This window comes from Mus musculus, chromosome 14, assembly GCF_000001635.26.
Source record: "Mus musculus strain C57BL/6J chromosome 14, GRCm38.p6 C57BL/6J".
NCBI lineage: Eukaryota > Metazoa > Chordata > Mammalia > Rodentia > Muridae > Mus > Mus musculus.
In genome coordinates this window covers 38,943,052-38,963,411 of record NC_000080.6, presented here as the reverse complement: position 1 = coordinate 38,963,411, position 20,360 = coordinate 38,943,052, and the positions used below count along the sequence as shown (strand labels likewise).

At 37.2% G+C, this 20,360-nt stretch overlaps 1 protein-coding gene and 1 long non-coding RNA gene across 11 annotated transcripts in view; one reads left to right on the top strand and one right to left on the bottom strand.

The window, feature by feature from the left end:
* Nrg3 (neuregulin 3) overlaps positions 1-20,360 on the top strand; it is a 1,108,134-nt gene that overhangs the window by 509,824 nt on the left and 577,950 nt on the right. The window lies entirely within an intron of this gene.
* The window catches only part of Nrg3os (neuregulin 3, opposite strand), a 60,493-nt gene continuing 44,750 nt past the window's right edge, over positions 4,618-20,360 (bottom strand). Inside the window, exons 4-5 of the long non-coding RNA NR_045713.1 lie at positions 5,298-5,817; positions 4,618-4,753 (exon numbers count right to left, since the gene is read on the bottom strand). This is a non-coding gene — a long non-coding RNA (neuregulin 3, opposite strand). The remainder of the gene's footprint in view (positions 4,754-5,297; positions 5,818-20,360) is intronic.

Here is a 20,360-nt window from a genome sequence, read left to right as displayed (position 1 = left end):
TTTCCAGTATTCACTCACAGGGATTGGCATCTGAGATAGGCCCTAGGCAAGGAATTAGACTGGTGCTGGAAACCAAAATACCTGCTTGGGGTCTCTTCATTTTGTACTTGCAAAGCAATCAGAATTTTGATTTTGGCATTTGGCCTCACCCTGTGTAACCAACCAGCTATTCCTGGAGAACCAGGGACCACGGAAATTTCAAGTCCATCTGCATTGAGGATAGCCCCAGGATCACGCCATTCATCTGTAATCACGGTTCATACAAGTCCACAAAAAGGTGCCCTGACTCTTATGAAGAGATTGCTAACAATGGATATTCATTTTAAAATGTGTGATACCTCTCATAAAATCTCAAAACTTATTATTTACTGAGTAAACTTAATTACTTTAAATGTCTTGAAGAGAAATTCATGTGACAATTTTCTCTAATACAAATACCTTGAAATTCACATTTCTATTTCATCAATTGTAAGAAACAATCAATCTTTTAATATCACAATTCTTTGTGTACCAGGGAAAACAACAGCAATTACACATAATAGTCATAACACTAATTCCACAATGCTAACATAATATGAATATTAAGTTGATAAAAATATTTTGAAGTTCTAGAGATTTATCCACAAATTCCTTTTTATATACAATTCATGTATCTTAAATAAATCCTTGAAAACATATACAAATTAATGTTTTACAAACAATATGTATAAAATCTAAGTCAAACTGCTTTTAAAATACTTTTACCATTTTTCCTTCACTATCCCTTCTTGGTAGCAGACAATCACTGTTTTCCCATTCATCCAGCTCCTAGCAGCCACAAATCATCTCTTTGTTTTGGAGATTGATCTCTGGGCCTTCAACAGAAAGGGATTAACTCAATGTACACCCTTCTTTGTCTGCCTGCTTTGATCCTTCCTAGGTGTTATATGTAACTATGAATATCATCATTGGTGACTTCCTTTAGTCCTTCCCATGATAGAACAGCCACTACTGAAAAAACACATGCATTTAGAATATAATAAGATAATGTGCTCAGCAATGTTCTGTGGGGAATTGCAGGCTGGTATCCAGTTGAGTTGAGGTCTGAACCCCAATGGTCATAATTCACCTTCATGTCATGGTAGGCGTTCCTTCATGTTCCTGGAACTCTGGCCTGGAACTCTGTTCTGGTAACTCACCAGTTACCTAGCAACAGTGAAGAGCATAAAAAGGGGTGTTCAGCCCCCACCTTGCTCTCTTACTCCTTTGCTCCTTTACCTCTCACTTCTCTCCTCTTCCCTTTCTCTTTGTCTTCTCTTCTCCTCTCTCCTCTTTCTCTCTCTTTCTCTCTAGCCTTCTCTCTCCCTCTCCCTCTCTCTCCCTCTCTCCCCCTCTCTCCTCCTCTCTTCCCCCTCTCTCCTTCCCTCTCTCCTTCCCTCCCTCCCTCCCTCCCTCCCTCCCTCCCTCCCTCCCCCTTCTCTCTTTCTCCCTACATTTCTATAATTAAGCTCTTAAACCATAGAGAGTCTCTGCTCCATCAAGACCCGCTGCACACTCTGGTCAGTGTTGGGAAATCCTATTCCCTCTCTCCTACAACCCTGGGGCTTTATTTAGCAAGGTAGCTCCGGGGTCCCCACCCTTCTCCACCCCACCCCCACCCCCTGTCGAGTGGGGTCAGCCTTAGATGCTCACTCAGGGCCATGTGGAAATTAGCTTTGCCTGGGTCTGCCTGCCCAGAGCACAGGAACTCTGGCCAGACGTTAGGCCCCCTTTCCTCCCCCACTTCTCCTTAGGACCTCACCGCCACCCCCCTTTATTTTGTTCCCTACAATGTTCTGCTTTTAAAACTTGAGAGGAGGATGAGATGGAAGACACATGTGGAAAACCAATTCCCATGCTGGGCCTACTCTATATACAAAAAGGCTTCAGATGCTGAGTGATTCTTTTACTGAAGTTTTATTGGCTAGATAGTGCAAAGTCCTATGATAAAGACAAATTTTTAAGGAGAGATAATTGTACTCAAGCCTATAACTGAAGCGGATTTGTGTAACCCAATTGCAGCTGGCTAACTCTCCCTCTTCCATTAAAATCAAGGTTAGGTTTAGCTCAAGCAACTGAGAGCTGATATTTTGAGAGCTTAGAGAGAGGGCATTTAGATATTTAGACATAGAGGCAATAAGGCTGTGGTTTGGACTATGTACAATAGGCATGAAGGATATATGGACAAAATTGTATCTTGTGTCACAACCATCATAAAATTATGTATTCTGAGCACATTGGACATATTTCTGAACCTTTGGTTCTAGTCATCAAGCAGGGCGATTAATCATTACACAACTCCACACCAGGAGTTGTTCTCAACTCCTTGGTTACTATTACCCTAGACATCTGCATCCCAACCTTTGGAGTTGATCTCCTTAATCAAGAGCCTTAGATTCATCTAGCTCCAGACCTGTAAGCTAACTGAGTCAACTGGGAAGGAATTCATAATTAAATTTTGACATACTTTCAGAGAAGGAAACAGCTACTTGCCTGCATGTCATTGGGTTCTGATCATTGTGTGACTAGGTGTGTGGTTAATAGAAATACAGGAAATTAGAGGTTGAGACTTAGCCATTAGAAGTTCCATTTAGTTTTATAATAGAATTCTGATTTAAGTGAAATTGGCGAGGTGATAAAGAGAGTCAGTTAAGTAAACTAGAGTAGATTCCATGAAATAGCTGACTCAATTCATAAAAGTCATGTCAAGATGAGAAAAGCATGCAGTGTCTGTCCCTAAATGGCACAAAAACACTGTCAAGACTAGAGCTTACATGAATGATGTCTATAGTGGTTGATATAATTTATCAATTTGATTAACAAAGAAATACATCTTTGGTCATATCTCTGAAGGCTTCTCTAGATTGGGTTCATTGACAAAGGAAACCACAACTTCAATGTGGGCAGTAACATTTCATGGGATGGGACCTAAACTGAAAAGGAGAAAGCAAAACCTAGCACTGGTATTGATATCTCTCTACTTCATAATTTGAATGCAACTCAGACAGCCATCTCCTAATGCTATCTCACCTTGACTGCCATGATGGACTTGATCCACTATCAATTAAAATAAACTCTTACTTTTTTATGTTTCTTTACTCAGTTGTTTATTTTGTCATAGCAAAGAGACAAATTACTAATACAATAAATATTATAATGTCAATGGTAATCTATTGGTGTATTATAGGAAAGACACCTCCCTACTACAGCAAATAGGTGACTTATAGGTGTTGTTGGCAATAAATTCATCTTAAAGGTTTATTTAAAATTAGTATCCAATAAGAAAATAGGAATGTGGTAATGTCATTATATAGTTTGGGCTTCCGTGAGAACAGCTTTTATGTAAGTGTGTGTGTGTGTGAGCTTGTGTGTAGGACTTTGATTCTGTTAAGAGATTGGATCACACAAATCTGAGGTTTGGAAAATCAAAAATCTAAATCTTCCAGTAGACTAGATATTGGGTTATGATTTCTAGTCTGAGGAAGAATTCTCTTGTTTTTAAACTCATTGATCATATATACAAACCAATCTAATATATGGTCACATAGTATAACCCTGGCAAGCTTGATATTAAGATTAATCATCACAAGGGAACTTGCATTAACTGAGTTCAGTCTTGAGAGTGTGAATTGCGTGTTCTGATGGATTAGAATGGTTGAAATTCTCACTAGGGTTTGGGAAATGAAAGTCATTCATAAGCAATCACTGATTCCTTCTGTGTTCACCCATTTTTATTTAAAAACTTGCTTACTCTGAAAAAAATCCCTCTTGTGCTTGCACAGCCTATTGTTAAGTGAGGGAGTATTTGCGGGGCTTCCCTGTTCAGCTCATTTACACAGCTCTGGCCCAGCAGTGCGTTGTAAATGTCTACCATAAAGGTTTGCTAGTTATTGCGCTTAATTTGTATTCCGATGGAAGCAAAGAGAAGGAAAAATACACAAGCAGTCGTCTTGTAATTACGCTACATAAAATTATTAGGCAATCTTGAAAATTGTTAGTGGGAAGCTGCCCATCATGCATAAAAATAATTTTGATTTCAACATCCAGAGTTTAATGTGAGAATGATTGTAGGGAGACCACACTGTTAATTTTTCCTTTAATTATTCAAGCACATTTGAATTTGTTTTAAAGAAAGTGATAGCTTGATAAAGTTGAATCACTGCAGTCAAGATAATGCTGCTTTGGCTGTGAGACAAAGTTCATGTTCTAAGACATGCTGTGAACTGTAAAACTATGAGAACAGCAAAGAACATTTTTCCTTTGTTTCCCTAACCTCTCTAATGACAAGTAGTAAATAATTGATATATTTCCAGGCAAACTGAAGAACATTATGTTGTAGGCATATCCAGGTTTTTCAGATAATTTTGTCTGAAATGTTGAAAAGTCTTTAAACTCCACGTTCTCATGACACATTATTCATTCAAATATTTTTCAATTTAGTGTCATGTGCTTCAGTAAATTAAAATTAATAATATATTTCCATTATTATTAATAATTTCTTGCAAAATTTATCTATAGTTAATTTAAATAAGTTACCTCTAAAAGGGTTCAAATGTAATTAATTACACACATTTATTAAAAAAAAAAAAACCACTTGTTCAGGAATGATTTTAATCTCAGGCTTTTAATGCCAAGAATCAGGAGACTGCAGGAGGAGAATGTCTGTGAGTTTGAGGCCTGCCATTTCTACTCCATAATTTCCAGGACAGCCAAGACTGCATAGAGAGGTCTGAATCTAAAAAAATAAAAGCATAACAAAATATAAGTGTTCTGTAATAGTTTAGGAACTATAATTCATACCTTTTGAGTAGTAGTCAAAATTTTAATGAATATCTAAAGTGTGTGTGTGTGTGTGTGTGTGTGTGTGTGTGTGTGTGGTAGAGAGAGGAAGATTTAGAAGGCCTCTCCTAGCTCACATCTCCATAATATAAGTGAAGTAATCTCAGTCCTTTGCTACCTCTTTATAACATGACATTCTGACACACTCTTACAAAGCAGTGCAGTTGCTCCGTCAAACACACTGATGTTCTCAAAATGGACTGTTCTATGAAAGCAAGACCTACCCACCTCCTCAGAGAATGCTAACCTGAGAGGGTGGCAGACAAACATCGTCTTTGTGCTTCTATGAGGAGACTGTCCAAGAATAGAGAGGGTGGAGGATAAACGCCATAGCCATCATAGAACGTAAAATCACATTCCTTTGGACCTTTAGAATGAGCCACCTGCTCTTGATCTTGTTTGATCAGGCTTTTTGCTGTTTGTGAACTATTTATCCCAACCTTGCTGAGTTAATCTTATTTGTCTTCTCAGCCTCACACAGCCATTCTGCTTGCATTCTGCCTACATCTTGGCAGCATCAGTGTTTCTTGGGTGACTTCTGATCTTTTTCTTCTGTGCTTTGCATTCGGAAGGATGCCTATATTGCAAAAGTGTTAAGAAAAGTCAGATCTGACCTCATTTCTTTGACTCTCTTTGGTAGGCTACATGGTCCTTTGTACATAAATCCTATTCCATACTATTCATATGTAAATCTAGGAAGTAGTACTTTAGTGAGATAGTTTACAGATTCTATAAATACTGTCTATATATCATCTCCTGCATTCAATTGGAAAAAATGGGGCATACTCTAATTCAACATTTAATGTCAAGATTAAGGCTTTTCTGAATTAGTCTCTGGAATGATTCATTCTGTTTGTACATTTTCACAAGATCCCACCTATGAAAATTGCATATACTTATCATCGTTGTGATTTGTTTCTAAAGTTTTCCAATGTTAGCATAATGACTTTCTCCGTCTTTCTGAAAATAAAGGAAAAGGGGGAAAATAATCCTCAGTAGGCGATATAGTACCTATTGTTAGATCTGTTCATTTGAGAGGAGTTGCTGGGAAGTGCTGCTGAGTTGAAATCTAAGGAGTAAGTTCAGCAGACGATAAAGAAAAAATGGTGTTCAGAAACAAATGTGACAAAATCGGCTTGATGGAAAATGTGTCACATCAAAACGTGTGTGAGAACAGAGATCAGATAGAAAACCAATGCCAGTTGAGATGGCTAGTTGACCTGAATCGTGACAGGGTCTGTAAGCCCTTTTCACTAGCATTGGTTTTGTGCCACAGGTTTGCTAATAAAACCAAATGTGGAGTGCTTTTTATCTGGCACGTGTTGTTTAAAACTTTCAATGCACAAATTTAGGAAAACTGAGGCACAGAAAATTACAGTTAGTAGTCACAGACACTGGATAATCTAGACACAAATTATGAGACCTAGACTTCCTGCTTCTTATAGGTGATTATCCCTGTTGGGTAAGGGGGGAATCTCTGTGTGAGGGGTGCCCATCAGATTTGCATGATTGAATCAGAGTTAACTTTAGTCTGGCCTCTGAGAGCACCTATTGGAAAGAGGTCAAAGGGGTTGCTGAGACCAGAGAGCTGCCATCCAGAAAAGCAACTGAGTGATGATGGCCTTTGAAGCAAGAAGTGTTAGAGAGTGCTTATTTTGTGAAGAAGAATTTCAGTTTAACCAGAACACCTTGAAGCGAAGGCTTTGAATTGGAAAGAAGGTTTTAAATTGCTAGGAGAATTTTTCATTTTAGAGATTGAAACATTTCAGGGCCAAATATGCCATGCTGTACCTTTGTGGAGGGGATTATTTGTGGTGAATAACTGCCAACTCCTCCAGCGCAGGATCCCTGAGTATGGGTTCAGAAGAAACAGCAATTCACTTCATCACATGTGGGGACTGATTGTGTTTCTGAACAACCAGGTGTTGGAGAGATCTTTAAACCTAATTATCATGACCTGTGAACTTGGGGGTTCATTCCTCGTGGGAGAAAGATTGAATTATGAATGAGAAGCTGACTTTGTGGTCTACATAAGTGGACCCAGAAGCAATAAGGGAAAAGGTTTATTTGATTAGACAAGTGGAAGGAGGAATAAATATCTATCCTTGCCTCGTTTACTGAGAACATTAGTGTTTTGATGATTATAGAAATGGCAGTACGCACAACACCCTCCAATGCTTCTAACTTTTAGTTTATGTTATGAAAAAAAATGCTATACTTAAAACCTTTTTCTTAGTATTGGAATCAAATCACAGAATTTCACAAACATTTGTTTGAAAGTTACTGAGCTGCTTCTGCAAAAGAAAATGATATTTTTTGAATAAATCAACTTTGTAAAACCAAAACAGAGCTTCAAAATAAATTGTAACAGCACACACTAAACTGAGGCTGTGGCTATACATCAAGAACATAACTGCTATTTATAAATGTAAATATTAAACCACAATCAAGTGTTTTTCCATGATTGAGTTGTGCTGCCAAGTTTAATGGGATAATCAGTTTTTACAACAGGAAAATCCATTAATAGAACACCTGAATTTCAAAATATAATCTCTATATATTTTTACTTTAAGAAAAAATAGTGACTAAGAACTGGAAAAGAGTTTCTTTGGATGACTGAAGCATGAGTGTAAATGGTACAGAAATCACTAACTATTCTCCAATCAGCCTAGGGTCAAGCCAATGAATTTCTTCCCTACAAGAATTGAGAGCCACAAATCACCTTCCCAAATTACAAATATGGATTGAGATGTTTAGAAAAATGAAAATTTCACCACTTATGCAAGTTACTGTGTTCCTTTGGTTAAATTATTTCTGTTTAACTTGGTTTTGTCTTGGCCAGATACTAATGAGTACTGAATAACTTATATACAGTAGGCTAACTGCATCTCCCTTTATCACATACCACTACATTTTGAAGAGATCTTCTCCTTTGAGGGAATAGGTTTCTATGTAGTCATAGAGTGAACAATCCAGTCTTTCATATATATGCTCCAAGGTTTTCCACTCTATTCATATTATTTCATGTTTCCTGAAAGGCCTGTGATTTAGCATCTGTCTGCCGACTGTTTGCATGCATGTGAAAGAAGACAGTCAAGCAGACTCAGACATGTGCAGCAGTGAAGTTTTTAGCCTATGTGGTACCTCTTAGATGTGTTAATAAAGCAACTCCAGTAAAGTAACCAAGAATTCAGTCCTTTCTTGACCATCAAAGTTTCGAGTAAATGTCTTATAAAACCCTTTTCAACACTGTATCTCTGAAAAAAAAAAAAAAAAAAAAAAAAAAAAAAAAAAACATGTAGCTTGTTTCCTGATTGAAATATAAAGCCACAGTTGGTCATGGCACTATCTGGGTTTATAGACTTGGTTTATTTTTCATGGTGATTTAGCCTTCTTCCCCACTGGTCCTAGATACAGAAGGGATCCTGCCTTCCTCACTCTATGTCACCATTGAAATCATTGAGTTATATCCTTTGTTGCAGGCAGAAGAGAACTCAAATTAGGCATGATGTACTTTCTCACTACCACTTTGGTGATGCAGCACATCATTGTATCTTAATACTCATCAGTATTTATTTTGTAATGTATTCATCTTCAAGGAAACAGACAACAAAGCAAATTGGATTTAAAATTCACAGAGCTGCATTTATTTAATATCTCCCTTTTCATCTTTTGCTGTAACAGATATCATTCCATCTCATGAAAATTACTTAAGAAATATCTTTTATTCTCGGAAGAGCAGCTTAGTTTACTTTAGTTCAAATTTTACAATATAGAGAATCTGGAGACCATTTGTTAATTTTTGATGAAGGTAAATAAATATTGCTACATGACATCATAATGGCTCCTATAAAAAATTTTACTAAAGAAATAAATTTTTATTCATACATAAACCTACACAGTGACACTTTTCACAGCACAGTTGCCCAAAACTGAAAACAACTTAAATGCCAATCAGCAAGTAAATGGATAAACAAATCTACTTGGAAAGGGATTCTGTGATTAATAAACAAACAATATATCTCATCTGAGTATATTTTCAGATATTTCCATAGAAATTATTATTTGTGAAAGGTGCCAAAAAACAAACAAATAAACAAAGAAAAACAAAAATGAAACAAAACAAAACAAAACAAAACTTTCTAACTCCCCAACCCCAAACCTGTAAGAAGAAATTGGGAATTAACCAGAGATTTCAGTGATTGGAGTAAGAGTATGAATGTGAAATTGTCAGCATGAAAGAACTTCTTGGGGATTGGGGATCTATCTGTAACCAATATACTTATAGCTAGAAGAATATCTCTATACATAAAAACTCATTAAAAAGTTAATATTGTAGTTGAGAAAATGGCTCTGTATTTAGACTAGTTTCTATAACATGAGTTCAAAACCTACGCAACCACATTAAATAAAATGGTCCAACAGCATTTGCTTATATTCCAAGTGGCAGTAAGGCTGACATCAGATGATTCAGTGGATTTGTTAGCCAGAATATCTAACCTATTAAACAGTCTTCATATTCACTGGGAGACTTCATCTCAAAATAGAAGGCATAGAATACTTGAGGAAGACAATGGACATTAAACACTGATCTTCATAAACATATGCACTAGCAACATCAGCTTCAGCAACAGCAACAATAGACTACAAGGTAAATGAGTTTTTTTTTTTTTTTATGTGAAAGTCATAAAAGTAAAATTTGTGTTGCTAAAACCCTTTCCTGCACTGTGATAAAATACTCTGAAAAAAGCAAGTTTTAAAAACAGGATTATGATGGATCACAGTTCAAAGTACATTTTCTCATGGTGGGAATAATATCATGGTGGCAGGAGCCTGAAGAAAACATTAACAGAAGATTGATAAACAAGAACCAGAAGCAAATGAATTTATGCTACCCCTAACCCTTTCTCTGTGTCTGCAGTCTGCTCACACAGAAAGTGTCTTCCCCACTTGTTTATTGTAATTGAGATAATCTCCCACATGCATCTGCAAGCCTATCACCCAGGACAATGTGGAATCCCTTTAAATGACAGTTAACACCTGTCATACCCACAGATAAATCTTTACAATTCTCACATATGCAACTAAAACAAATAAGTAGTAATTCTTGCCATTTGTATCTACTGTCAGCATTTGATGCTCTGAAGCCCATGTTTTAAAGTCCTGCCATGTGGAAGGGATTGAGTGACACAGTTCTCACCCCTGCAGCTGAGCTAGCAGGATGTGGGCCTCCATGAGTGTTCATGGTTGCTGTGGGCATGGGGGTTGTTTGTATAATAATATACATATTTTCATGTTACTCCTTCAGGGAATACTCTCGCTGTTAAGGTTAATGACTCCATGATAATGAGAAACAGCAGAGTATAAGAGGCAAGAATGTGTTCCTCAGCAAAATGGTAAACACTGTGATCTTCAGGAGAGCCCTTAAAGCTGTGGGAAAGGACTCTGAAAACATGAGTTCAAGAATGTATAATTTCTCTACTATGCAAAATATAAGGATGCAATATACGTTATGAGAGGCTTAAAGACCTAAAAATATAAATAATTAAAAATACAACCAACTATATTCACTGTGACCCACCTTGTCAGAAAAATATTAAGGAAGGAAATAAAGAGATTTGTGGGCTGATGATCATTCCCCAACACAACTAAGTTTATTGGTTGTGTTTACAAAGGCAGGCAGGTTTCTGAGTTCATGGTCAGCTTGGGACACAATGAATTGGAGTCCAGGCATTGTGAGAAAGATGATCTCAGAGATGGATCCCACCAAGCTAGCTGATTGTTTATGCTTACAAAGTAAGGCAAATTCCTGAGTTTAGTGTCAGCGTGGTACACAGCAAGCTTTGGTGCAGCCATGGTGGAAATAATCTCAGGACAGGATTCCACCCAGGTAAACTTATTGTTTGTGCTTACAAAGGCAGGCAGATCTCTGGTTTCATTTGGTCTATTAAAACAAATGTACTTGTCTTTTTTTCTAAGATCAAGGGGCTAAGGTCATAAAATACTGATTCTTGGGATAATCAAAAGGGAACCTGGGGTAGTGATTGAATTGGTATATAAACAAAAGACTGGTCTTTGGTCTGCAAGATTTGAGCTGTCTAGACACAGCTACTAGCTTGTACCCGTGATTGACTTCCATATGTTTCCGTTGCCACTCTCAAACATCCCTTCCTCAGAACCCCTCTCTAAAACAAGGCTTATTCTTGATACCATGTGACACTGGTTTCTGATTCAGTAGTACTTCTGACCTTTATGTGTTGTGTGGGAGTCTTTTAACAGTGTAAGGTAGGAAAAATGAATTTACATATAGTGTTAAGATGGTAACACTTAGGACAAATGAGAAGGTGATGTAACAGTGAAGTTATATGTGCATACCATCTGGTGTCTTTCAGAAATGGATTCAATGGGGACATTATAAGCCTATGGATTGTAGTCTATTACTAAAATAAAGCTATTGTGTAAAATATCTTACTCATACTGTGCAGGAGTATGACAGAATGTCTGTCCACTGTAAAAATTCAATATCTCAAATACTTCTGACATGCTTGTTTGTCTCTACTTAGTGAAATTATACTGGTTCAGTTATTTTTATTTTCCTCACTAAAGTTCAGATGGCATTAAAAACTGTTTTTTCCCTGTTTCTATATATGCTTGCTTCTTTGAATTAATCAGAGCAAAGCTGTTTCAGACCAGGAAATCCTGTAATTAATGATTTGTGTCACTAGCATGGCTTCTCAAAAGACTGTTTTATGCCTTTGGATCAGATTTAAATTTTCTGGAAAAGAGCAGGGCACCCTCTGCAGGTTCCCTCTGGTGAAGTCATTTTGACCACTAACATCTTAACTTTATTTTCATGAAGGGAGAGCATCAAACTATGTCACAGGTTTCCCATACTTACTATTGAGAGAAAACATGTGTTTACAGGTTATATATGACTCTTAGGTTAGCACTATTTCTACAGAGAATCTTCAGTTTGGCTTTATAAGTTAATTATGTATTTGTTTATGTGCCCTGAACTCTGTTGTCTCTCTGATCAGGAAAAGGTTACTTTTGCCTGATCTGGGACCAGACAGTGTTATAGGATATCAGAAAATAATTTTTGTGTGTGTTTTAATGAAAATATTAGAAAGGTTAGAAACCTGGGAAATCTATAGATGTCAAACAAGGTTCTGAAAAATTAAATTAGGAAAATATAAAATGGATTACCACCTCCCAGAGTAAAACTTGAAAACTTGCACAAATACAACCAGTGGTGTTCAGAGTGTAGAACCTAATGTGTAGTAACTTTTCAGTTGCTGACTGTGTGGTCCCAGTTTACTTCTCCCTGAAAAACATTGTAGTTTTATGGTCCTGAATTGTACATTCTGCTTACAATGCTCATAAAACTAATGTCAGAAGAGTCCACCTGACATATCTGAAGTATTTAATGTAGGTTGTTATCAACGATGCTCTACTCAGCCTCACACATCAGAAAATACAAACAATGTGGCCATGTATCCAACTGTTTTCAATTTAGAGCAAATGACAGCATTGTTAATTCCCAGAGCTTCAAAGTCCAGGAAAGTCTATAGATACCAATTTGTTTAGAGGAGTGTCTCTCAACCTTCCTAATGCTGCATGCAACTCTTCAATACAGTTCCTCATGTCGCAGTGCCCTCCCCCCCACTATATATTGTTTCCATGGCTACTTTATAACTATGATGTCGCTCCTGTTATGAATCATAATATAAATATCTGATATGCAGGATATATCAGATGTGACCCTTATGAACAGGTCATGCAGCCCAAAAGGGGTCTTCATCCACAGATTGAGAACTGCTAATTTAAATGTTTTAAAAGGTTTGGTGGCTAAAGCAGCTGGGCTGTGTGTCATGATGATTTCTATGTTTGGTTAAAACTGGCAGAATTACAACCACATTTTAAGCATGGCATGTTTCATCCACATGTATGTTCCCTTCTCTTATATAATTAAGCTCTTAAATTGTATAAATATATTTATAATTTTAATTTGAATAGAATAGTAATACACATATATCGTCCTTTGTCTATCTGATCCTTGGCATGTCCATAATTGCTCATTTGCTGCAATAGTATGTTAAATATCTAAATATTTTTATGAAAAATTAGCACTTGATTTCAAATGAGGAGATTTTTAACATGAATTAAATTTAATGTTAAATAAGAATAAGTTATTTTCTAGGAAAAGAAAGATGTTCACTTATTTTTAATATTTCCCTGATGTATAGAATACACTCACACACCCACACACACACACACACACACACACACACAGCAACTCAACTAAGCAGTGTGTTATATAATGTAACTATGAATTTAAAATTCTATGTAAAATTCCCTTTTATTAATAGGCCACTCTAGTCTTTCAGAGAATCTTTAATATGCTAGCATGTTAACTTGAAGTAGTTTTTCATATGCTAGATATATGGACATATACCTAAATTGAAGAAAGAGAATCAAACTGTTGTGTATTGTTGTTGAAATTGAAAACAGCAATCTGTGATGAGATAGCATAATCTTCCTCAGCTTGGTTTCAATCTGGAAGGAATTAAGGCTGAAATTGATCAATTCCCTCACCAAGATGACACAACTAATACTTAAATTATTCTAAGATTAACAACAACAACAAAAACAATGAAAAGGGTGTTGGAACTCTATAATTAGGAGAAAACATGACCCTGACAAACAGTATTTGGTGTTAATATACCAACACCTAGTAGTGGCATCTATTTTTATGTCAATTTCTGAGATTTGTTAAGAACCAATTCCCATACCAGGAACATATTATTTTCAAAATATACAATAATTACGTTAAAACACTAAGAGTTCCATCATGACCATCATTAAAGTTTAGAAAATTTGTCATCATTCCTCTTACAGAATAGCAATCATCAGCATTCCCACTCCCCATCCCTGGCCTCCATTGTTCTAACACTTATGTCAATATGCTTGTAACCTCTGGCTTTTTAGGGTAATAGAATCATCTGATATGTGAACTGTGTTGCCTTTAAAGTAGGATATTGTTTAAATGATTCCTCACATTGTGGCAAGGGTCAATGGCTCATTCCTTTTTATGGCTTAATAGTGGCTCAACCAGATATGGTTTTAAGTATTCATTGGTTTATAGACATTTGACTTGTGCCTACCTTTTGGCTGTTATGAATAATACTATGATAATAGTATATGTAAGCTGTGAGTAGCCATATATTTTCTGTTCTCTGGGACATATATCTAGGTATGGGCTTACTGTATCAGTAATCTTTATATATTATATATTAATGCTTCACTAACTCTTTATGGCACCTTGAGAAATAGCCTGTTTTTTGAAATGCCTCTATCATTTTACAAGTCTACCAACAAACTTTTGAGGGAGACCAATTTCTCTAAGTCTTCAGCCACAGCTGCTATTGTGTTTCCTTTAATTAATTGCTCTGTTTTAAAGCTGAGTTACTTGATTTCATGGTATTGTGCTCATAATTATTTCAAAATATTTCTTCCACTGGGGGAGAAGACCTTTCAATTTTAAATGCTATCTTTCAACAGATTAGTTTCTAATATTGACAGTTTACTTGGTCATGTTTCGAGTTTTTATACTTGCTATATTTTCATTACTATTTTTCATACACTACTGCCTAAATAAAACACACAAATATGTGATTCTCCTTTTTGTTTTAAAACTGTAGGTTTAGGTTTTCATAGTTGGGGACAGGATTCATATCAAGTTTAATATGTTTATGGTGAGAGGTCAGATTCTGGCCCCATTTTGTACATGTTGACTTCTATCCGCCAAAACCACATTTGCTGAAAACAAAACAAAACAAAACAAAACACCTCTTCCCCACTGAACTCTTGTAACAAATCTATAGAGAGGGGGGAGGAGGGGGGAGGAGGGGGAAAGAAGAGGTACAGTTTGGATTTTGTTCTTTTGAACAAATCTCTCAATGTAACATCAACTGGCCTTCAACATGAGTCTTTTTACACACACACGTATGTATATATATATATATACATACGTGTGTGTGTGTGTGCGCGCGTGTGTTTTACAGTGCTAGAGATGAAACCCAGGGCCTTAGGCAAATGGTCTAGTTAAATGAAATTCACTCTTATAGAAACTACCTCACTCTAGTAGTAACATCATTAATTCCTTCATGATTGCAGAGCCCTTCAAAGTGATGTAATCCCTCTGTCATCATACTATGAATGAACCTACAATAGCAATGGAAATTCACTATATATTTTGAAAAGAAAAGAATATGCCCCAGTACAGGGGAATGTCGGGGCCAGGAAGAGGTAGTGGGTGGGTTGGGGAGCAGGGCAAGGGGGGGGCAGGGTATAGGGGACTTTGGGGATAACATTTGAAATGTAAGTGAAGAAAATATCGAATAAAATGTATTTACAAAATATTCCTACAGAAAAACCTTTGAATCACAATAGTAACTACATCTGCACTTATCAACAGGGCCTTGAAGTCCAAGAAGCAATAACAGTGGAATTGAATGAAAAAATAAGGAAGCCAGCAGTTAGAGATAGTTGCTATGTACACTTACTTTCAATAATGCGCATAACAATTGGCAGGAAATAAAAGTAAACAGAGAACTTAAAAAAAAATCAACTAACTGGTTCAGGCAGACCTTTATAGAGCATTCCATCTGAAACAGTCCAAGGTGTTTTCCCAGTTCACCTTGACCAATTCCCAGGAAAGACTGTGTATTAAAGCATAATCTGGCAGCAATGAACTTGAAAGAATGGTTCTCCTTGACCAATAATGAGGTTACAATGCAATAAACCCATTGTAAATTGAAAATACAGGTTAAAAAAATAGTTGTGATACTCCTCACCTGAGGTAACATTTACTTTTCCTGCTGCTATGATAAAGTGCCCTGACCACAGCTTAAGGGACAAAAGCTTTATCCTGATTTACAATTGCAGAGAAGATATTTCATTGTGCAGGGAAGGCATGGTAGAAGCAGACTAAGTGATTGGATTGTATGGGAAGTCTTGAAGTAGAAAGTAACTGGAAGTGGATGGAGTCTGACTATAAAGCTGCTGGACCAGTGATTCTCAACCATGTTGTGACCCCAACCATAAGATTATTTTCATTGCTACTCCATGACTGTAACTTTACCACTGTTATGAATCATGATATAAATGTCTGTAAAAATGTTTTCTGATGGTCTCAGACAACCTATGTGAAAGGCTTTTTGACCCCAAAAACCTTTATTGTGGAGTCATAAGAAGAGTTCATAACCCACAGGTTGGGAACCACTGCTCTAGACTCAACCAGCTTCCCAAACCCACTTACCAACTACCTTCAGCAAGGCTCTACCTTCTAATATTACACCTTCCCAATAGTGTCCCCTACTGGGCAGCCAGTATTCACATGCACAGACCAATGGAGGATATTTTACATTCAAACTCCATCTATACTACACCATACTTATAGCTTAGACACTATTTAGTTTCACACTATTCACCCTTGTATTCCCTTGGCTAACTGGAAGCTGACTTTTTATTTTGTTACTTATACTTAGAGGAGAATATCACTCTGCATATGGCTAGCTTGCAAACAATCAAATTTCATATTTGAAATGATACGTTCTACTGAGTATATAACAACCTTCAGAAAACCTAGAAATCAAATGTTAGGCAAACCATTTCTAAGGAAGTATTGGTGTCTAGGTCATAACTTCTCACTTTGTTATATAGCTTTTTTTTGTTTTAGCAAAATACTTTAATATAATATGCTAATTAGATAAATCAAGGTCCTTTTGTTATACTTCTTATTTTTGTTAATGTCTATTCATTAGTAGTAGTCTAATAAGTAAGGTACTCATCTACATAATATAATTCTGGACACTATAGTCAGTACTCTTGTCACACATTATTAGTCAAATGTCTGATGGGATTTTCTTAGAGGTGAATTGTTATATTGTTATTGTATTGTATTTTAATTGTGCTGTGCTCTATTGTAATTTGTATTCCTCTGTCAGCATAATTGAGCAACCTTTGCCAGTAGGCTCTGTCTTTTTGTTGGAAGGGAATTACATGTTTGCTTTTGGCTCATTTTTAATGCTGTGTTTTTAATGGCCACTGCAGAAGGGGCATCATGACACAGTTCCCAACCTTGAGCAGAGACAGCAGGGCAAAGGCCTCCAGGAGTGTTCACCATTGCTAGGCATCAGGCTTGTTCATATAGTTTACTTTACGCCTCTCCTTTGGGGAAATGCTCTCTGCCAAGGTGAATGACTCCATGATAACCAGAGATAACAGATGTCCAGGAGGCAAGGGTGTATCTAATGTTCTTAGGAAAATGGTAAATGCTGAGTCCTTAGCAAAATGGCAAGCCTGAGACCTAAGACTGTGGGAAAAAAGTCCTCTAAAAACATGAAATCAAAAATATATAAACAAGATTTCTCAATTATGCAAAATATAAGGACCTAATAGGAATTGTTAGGGGCTTTACAGGCCTAAAAACAAAACAAAACTAAACTAAAAAAACCAAAAAAACACAAAAAAAGACTGTGTACTATGAGCCAGCTTATCAGAAAGATATTATTTTTATTTTATTTTACTTTTTTTCCTTTTTTCTTTTTTATTAGGTATTTTCCTCATTTACATTTCCCATGCTATCCCAAAAGTCCCCCATACCCTCCCCCAACTCCCCTACTCACCCATTCCCACTTTTTGGCCCTGGCGTTCCCCTGTACTGGGGCATATAAAGTTTGCAAGTCCAATGGGCCTCTCTTTCCAGTGATGGCCGGCTAGGCCATCTTTTGATACATACGCAGCCAGAGTCAAGAGCTCCGGGGTACTGGTTAGTTCATATTGTTGTTCCACCTATAGGGTTGCAGTTTCCTTTAGCTCCTTGGGTATTTTCTCTAGCAACTCCATTGGGGGCCCTGTGATCCATCCATTAACTGACTGTGAGCATCCACTTATGTGTTTGCTAGGCCCCGGCGTAGTCTCGTTAAAGACAGCTATATCAGGGTCTTATCAGCAAAATCTTGCTAGTGTATGCAATGGTGTCAGCCTTTGGAGGCTGATTATGGGATGGATCTCCGGATATGGCAGTCACTAGATGGTCCATCCTTTTGTCTCAGCTCCAAACTTTGTCTCTGTAATTCCTTCCATGGGTGTTTTGTTCCCAATTCTAAGAAGGGGCAAAGAGTCCACACTTGGGTCTTCCTTCTTGAGTTTCCTATGTTTTGCAAATTGTAACTTATATCTTGGGTATTCTGGGTTTCTGGGCTAATATCCACTTATCAGTGAGTACATATCATTTGAGTTCTTTTGTGATTGGGTTACCTCACTCAGGATAATGCCCTCCAGGTCCAACCATTTGCCTAGGAATTTCGTGAATTCATTCTTTTTAATAGCTGAGTAGTACTCCATTATGTAAATGTACCACATTTTTTGTATCCATTCCTCTGTTGAGGGGCATCTGGGTTCTTTCCAGCTTCTGGCTATTATAAATAAGGTTGCTATGAACATAGTGGAGCATGTTTCTTTCTTACTAGTTGGAACATCTTCTGGATATATGCCCAGGAGAGGTATTGCAGGATCCTCCAGTAGTACCATGTCCAATTTTCTGAGAAACCGCCAGACTGATTTCCAGAGTGGTTGTACAAGCTTGCAATCCCACCAACAATGGAGGAGTGTTCTTCTTTCTCCACATCCTTGCCAGCATCTGCTGTCACCTGAATTTTATTAATTCAGAAAGAAAATAAAGAAATTTGGGGAATGGTGCTCAAGATCCAGATTCCACTTAGCTAGCTTATTGTCTGTGCTTAGAAAGACAGGCAGATCTCTGTATTCAGTTGCCATGTTTTTGTTTGTATGTATGTATGTATGTTTTTTTTTTTTAAAGTTCTTGCTGTCTCTTTCCAAGAATCAAGGGACTGCAATCATTAAAATGGTGATTCAGGGTATAATCAAACAGGAACCTGGATAAACAACTGAACTGATGTGTAAATAAAAGACTGGTCTTTTGTATGAGGCTATGCCAGTGCCTGGCAAATACAGAAGCTCACAGTCATCTATAAGATGGAACACAGAGCCCCCAATGGAGAAGCTAGAGAAAGTACCCAAGAAGCTGAAGGGGTCTGCAACCCTATAGGAGGAACACCAATATGAACTAACCAGTACCCCCAGAGCTCATGTCTCTAGCTGCATATGTAGCAGAAAATGGCCTAGTCAGCCATCACTGGGAAGAGAGACCTCTTGGTTTTGCAAACTTTATATGCCCCAGTACAGGGGACTGCCAGGGCCAAGAAGCAGAAGTGGGTGGGTAGGGGGAACAAGGCTGGGGAGAGTGTATAGGGAACTTTCGGGATAGCATTTGAAATGTATATAAAGAAAATATCTAAGAAAAAAAGAAAAAGAAAGAGAGAGAGAGAGAGAGAGAGAGAGAGAGAGAGAGAGAGAGAGAGAGAGAGAGAAAGCTACCTAGAGAGAAGTTCTTGGAAAGCAATCACAGTTCTTTTAGAATTTTTTTTCTAGCAGCTTTTCTGACTTTGGACAGAAAATCCAAGGTATTTTTCTAGCAAGAGAGAGTTACCTCAAGCAGAGAGAGCTGTCTTCAGCAGAAAGCTATCTTGAGGAGACTACAGAACCAAAAGGCATCTACAGAGAGCTGTCTAGGGAGCCATCTTGAGCAGACTATAAAGCTGTCAGCTTATCCCATCATTTGACTTCGAGTTCTTTTTCCCCAGCTCCCAAACACCCCTTCCTCAGAAACCCTCTCTAAGCCAAGTATGGGCCTTGATATTTTAGCTGTTGTATCTGATCTTTGAAAAGCTGGGTGAAATACTATAGACTTCCAAAATCATTGCAGATTATGCACATATATCTATACACAACTCTTGAGGTTCTCAAAAACACAACAGATTTATCAAAGTTCCCCATTTTGTACTATTCAAGCTCTTTGTTGACTAGCTGCTCTTGCATTTGCTGGGACTGCTGACACCGTACACAAAGCTGTGATTTATACAGTTGTCTCTGATGGCTATATGTCCTCGTTACATGAACTCTGAGTTTTATGAATCAAGTTCTTCTGTGAGGAAAAGTCAGAGTTAAGGTATTGGCCCATCATCCTCTTGACTGCTTGACACAGGATGTTCAGAACAACCAAGGTGTGATTGCTACAGGTATTCATCGCCATTATCCTAACAAAGAGAAACACAAAACATGGGGAATCTCACTGTTCTTACTAACAATCATTCACTTTTCTTGAATTAATTATTCTAGCATTTTAACAAGTCTTCAACAAATATCCAGAGTTCCACAAAGTAAATATTGACAGTGATTTGCATGCTGTCATGCAGAATTAGGCTTTTAAATGGCTCTACTATTTCAGAAAGCACTCCAAGTTTTAATTGCCTTTATACAGGCCTAGAAGATTTATAAAAGGGGATGGAGATTTCTGGCTTACTCACAGTTAAATTTTCTGAAAACAATTATCAGAATATGCTTCAAGTTTTGATACA